This window comes from Carlito syrichta, unplaced genomic scaffold, assembly GCF_000164805.1.
Source record: "Carlito syrichta isolate Samal-C Ts95f unplaced genomic scaffold, Tarsius_syrichta-2.0.1 Scaffold309750, whole genome shotgun sequence".
In the NCBI taxonomy this organism is placed as follows: Eukaryota; Metazoa; Chordata; class Mammalia; order Primates; family Tarsiidae; genus Carlito; species Carlito syrichta.
The window spans coordinates 105,249-110,576 of record NW_007253846.1 but is presented as its reverse complement, the minus strand read 5'-3'; the positions used below and the strand labels follow the sequence as shown (position 1 = coordinate 110,576).

At 36.7% G+C, this 5,328-nt stretch overlaps 1 pseudogene; it reads left to right on the top strand.

Annotated features, from left to right (window-relative positions):
• The first annotated feature begins 929 nt into the window (after nt 1-929).
• LOC103270198 lies at nt 930-5,047 on the top strand (annotated as a pseudogene).
• The last annotated feature ends 281 nt before the right edge of the window (nt 5,048-5,328 follow it).

Below are 5,328 nucleotides of genomic sequence, written 5' to 3'. Positions count from 1 at the left end.
ACTAATTTGAGACATCTACTGTAACAGAAATTAAAGACATCTCTAAGGAGGATCCAGTTTAGTGAACAAAGGTGAGCCATGAAATTGAATAACCAACCAGTTGCTTGAAATAATGCATTAATTAGTTATTATTAATAAGGCAGGAAGTGTAATTCCTCCAGTAGTATTTTTGTTGCTATGAACCGGAGATGTAGAAAGCTACATCTGGGACTCAGTTAGGACAATCATTTCTTTCATTAAACATTACAGAAGAGTCAACCAGAGATGTTGAGGCTGAGAAGATGCATTACCCTCCAACTCAGGACGTCAATAAGACATATGCACTGAAATGGGTTGGGGACTATCTAAGGCCAAGAAAATGACAAGCAGAGAATGTAAAAAGCCTTGTGCTCTGTCATCAATAGTTTGAATGCTCGAGAGAGGTCAAGACCCATAAGATTAGCCCCTTCTTCTGTCACGCAAAAATTGAAAGGCTAGTTTAAACCGTGCTTTTATAATAGTGCTATAAAGTAAGGTCATTCTTCCATGTATGCCAATAAGAACATTCACATCTGCAGCAATTTGTGATATGGTAAGCCATAAAAGCAAAAGAAAGACCACTTGGTCATACATATTCTTAGGGAACCCGAGTGACCAGAATCAATGAAATAAGAAAGTCACTTAGTGAGCAAGAACACATCTTGAAAAAGTGGCCCTGGCACAGGAATTGTGTTAATTGAGTTACTGCTCCAGCTCAATTTATACCACTGGTGGTAACATTTCCTCTGAGGGTGCTGGTGATCAATAACACAACTGACAATGGTAAGCAAAAGAAGTACTTTTCTTCCAGGGACATTAGTGAGATGCCTCTGTGGTTTTGGTTTTAATCTCCATTTCATATAAAATCCCAAAATTCTACACCATCTCTCCCTTTAACGACTGCATGTTATATGGACCCATATGTCAATTTAAGAAGAGAAGATTCCCATCAGTCTACCATCTTCACCAAAGTGAATCAAATTAATGTTCACAGGTAATGCAAAATAAAGGTTAATGCAATTCTAAATAATTACAAATCCCTTTTTAACAAAACGATTAAACTATTTTTATAGCAACCAATGGAGGAATCTACTTGGATATTTCCCAAAATATGTAATTTTTTAAAATATGAGACTTATTTGAAATTATACTACTTATGTGACAAATTTGACAGACTTTCAGTGCTTAAACTAACTAGTATATTAATACTAAAACTTCTTCCTCCTTTTTTTTTTTTTTTGAGTTGGAGTCTCACTCTGTCGCCCAGACTGGAGTGCAGTGGCCGCTCCCGGCCACCGCAGCCTCGACCTGCTGGACTCCGGCGATCCTTCCGCCTCAGCCTTCCGAGTAGCTGGAACTACAGGTGTGCGCTACCACGCCCGGCTAATTTTTTGATTTATTGTAGCGATGAGGTCTCACTGCCCAAGCGGGTCTCGAACCCGCGGGCTCAGGCAATCCACTCACCTCAGCCTCCCAAAGGCGCAGGATTACAGGCTGAGTCACCGGGCCCGGCTAATACTAAAACTTCTTACACATATGCCTAGAAGGAAAGACACAAAATGTTCTTTCAAGGGCTGAGGAGTCTTCCACACACTTATTTAAGACATAAAGTATGTTTGGTAACTAACTTTGGCTTAAGACAATTATTCTGAAATGGCTTCAACACAAGGAATGCTGAGAGATCTTTTAGTAGCCTAGTAAGTTATTGCACTCATTACATCTGATCATAGTAAAAATGAGTAACGTCTGTAAAGGAAGCAAAAAGGTGACATAGTCCTTGTTTTCCAGATGACTCTCTATAAAGTGAACTGGGTGGCTTCTGCATAATCTAAGCTCAACAGGTATGAAGAGTACAAAACAAGCAAAAACAAGCAGCATTGTGCCCTGGGATAACATTCTTTAAAGAAAGTCAAAGCTGTTCTGAATGAATTGTAAAGAAAAAAAATTTCTTTTTCCAGTGATCAGAACAGAGAGAGGGTTGTGGTTCACTGGTTCTGTCTCAAAGGACTCAGGAAACTGGCGGGGGCAACCACTTTCCACACACCACAGGCCCCATGGAAACTCGGCAGATAAAGAAAAATCCCCAGGACTAGTGACTGGTCAATTACGAATTGCATTTCAACTGTCTCTACAGTTGCCAGAGAAACCAACTTGGGAACTGTGGTACCTTTTGAGACATGGCTAAAGACTGGTCTTGGCTGTTTAGAATACAGTGCTAAGAACAGTGTTTGATCCATGTGCTGAACAGTGCAATGCAGACAATTTCTTGCACTTACCAACTGTTTGATCAGTAAAAAGCGGTACAGAAGTATGTGGTCATGTCAGCACACCATGGTTCTCCAGACCACAACTGACTTATCTGGTATTAAACTGAAAAACAGATACTTCAGAGACACGAATCTGCCACATTTCAAGGATATGACATCCGTTGAGAACAAAAACGTGAAAACAAAACAATTCCATAAAGCAAGTAAACACCTTGACAAATATGAAGGCTTTCAATCATGTCAAACGGTTTTAAAAATGTCCACTTTGCCATCCCTCTCCAGATACTTAACGTTTCCTAACACAAGCATAGAATAAATACAGAAGAGAAATCAATACTCTGCACATTCAAATTGTTTAGGCTGCCACTGCAATCAAACTTTCTTCTTTTTCTTTGCAAGAGCTCAGAGGCAGTCTCTCAGTTCAAGGATGAAACATTTTCACTGCTCCTTCTCTAAATATAAATATAGATATCAGAAACATTAATTTCCTGAAAATTTAGCAGAAGAATTGTTTTTAGCTGTGTTTCAGCACAGTTTTCTCTGGCTAGATTAACTGATTCTTTTACAAATGGCCTTGTCAGTAAAGCCCCTTATAATTGATAACTTTTTTTTAATACTTAGTAATTGGTAAAGCAGACCCTTTTTCATGATTTGGATAGAAATAAAAAAATGATTATTTTCCTTGAACTCTAATACTCATGAAAGCTGTTAAATTAGTTGCCGTGAAGACTGGAAACTTCCGTTTAGCCACAAAGTCCACAGAGCAGAAAATCTCTCTTTACAAGTCCTGGAAATGATAATGAAGACATTGTTGTCTCCAAGTCCAACTAAGGGAGTCAGGATGGTTTTAACGGATTCGGTTCGGGCAATAGTTCAGCATTTATTTAGAGGAAACACGCATGTCTAGTTGAGGACCATCCATTAACTTATTTCCAAAAGATTTTCTATTTATCGTCTGTTACTAACTAATCTTCTGAAAAGACTGAGGCCTCCTCCTCCAACCTGCTTCCCAAGTCACTATTTTCCACATTATTTGCTTCTGCGATACTTTAAAAGATTTTGTTAAAATCAAAATATCTATCTCTGATAATCAGTGATTCTGAGCGTGGTATTCAGGATCTTTATCCTCTGGCATCCTCACAGTTATTGGACTATTCCCTCCTAGAATGTTCATGAACTCAGTGGCTTGCTCCACAAGGCTAGAAATTCAGAAGACTATAGTCATGGTTAGATGACTCAAAATGGTTATTCTTTTGAAAAACAATTTCTTAATGTTTACTGATTTCTAATATATGCCAATGGGAAATCTGGAAATGTTAGGAATTTGACTTTTTATGGATAAAAAATTCCAAATTTAACTCTTTAAAAAAATTAAACTAAATTCCTGGAAGAATTTAATTGTTACCTTTTGCTACCAAATAACTAAGACAATTTTCCTTTGGGTGATTTAAAAAAAAAAAACAACATTTTTTCCAAATATTAATTATTTTGAAGTAATAGTTCATAAAATACTATTTTAGCAAGCTTATGAGTATAATGGGAAACAAACTAGTTACACTATTTCTATAATCAATAACTCTTTTTTTGTACTTCTAGGGTAATTTGTGGCATATGAAATTTGAAGGTCATAAAACACAATATTCCAGTATTCATGAAAAATATAATACTTTTGCTTACACCTTCATTAAGTTAAAAAGTTTGAATGGTTTAATTTTCCTTTAAAATATTCTTTACTGGAAACTATTTTTCTTGCCAGAAAAACATATAAGATTTGTTTTTTGATTAAGCCTTTTGGAATGGGCCCATTACTGTACAGCCAGCCAGAATTCTCCAAGAAAATTCAATGTAATTGGAGAACATTTGTTGAATTGCTTGACTCTGGTGTTCAACTATATTCACATGATGCTTTCCAATACACATGTCAAGGCACTAGATGTCAGAGATCATTTTTATTTAATTATTTTAACCACTTTTTGTTTCTTTAGGCATGGTAATCTGCCCCTCCCCTGCTACATGTAGTAAGATCTTGTATGAATGTTGCAGGGAGAATGCTAATAATAACAATAGAAGATCAAAACGAGAGCATTTGGTATAATAAATATTGAAAAGGCACACAGAGGAGCCACACTCTTACCCTCAACTGGTCCTACTTCGGTGGGGTGTGGGAGGGGGAAGACAGCCTCTTTCTTCCTGGGGCACGCATGCTTTTCTTGCAGAATATAAATTATTAGGAAACATTTAAAATGTGGCTAAGACAAAGACCATTTGGTTACAGCCCATAACCATCTTTTTGAAACTAAGCATTTCAAGGGTACCGAAAGCATAAGTAAAGTATCTGAGCAAGTGAAAAATGTGGAGCTTAGTGAAGTTAAACCCAAAGAGACCAAGTCTGAAGAGACTCTGGATGAGGGTCTACCAAAATATACAAAATCTGTTTTCAAAAAGGGAGATAAAACCAACTTTCCCCAAAAGGGAGATGCTGTTCACTGCTGGTCTACAGGAACACTACAGGACAGGACTGTTTCTATTACTAATATTCAAATGAATTCAAAAACAAAAATACCAAGTCTTTAATTTATAAGATTGGAGTAGGAAAAGTTATCAGAGTATGGGATAAAGCACTCTTGACTATGAGTAAAGGAGAAAAGATTCCATTGGAGATTGAACCAGAATGAGATTATGGAAAGAAAGGACAGCCTGATGCCAAAATTCCACAAAATGCAAAACTCATTTTTGCAGTGGAATACGTGAATATTGATTAAAACAGTAGTGCTTCAGCTCCAAAGACATCAGCAACAGATAAAATTTGGCCTTGAAGAAACTTATGTAACTGATCAGAGCTTGTTATTATTGTAAGGAAAGAATCAACTGGAAAACTGAAAGAGTTAAGTTGAAATGTGTTTACTTGATCCCAACATTTGAGAAGTGTAATCAGTTGCAAATCTCTGAAGTCCAAAATATTTTGCTATAACTGTGTAAAATATTGGTCACAGACAACTTTTTCCTTTTACCTCATGTTGTAATATAAAAGGTTCAATAAAAA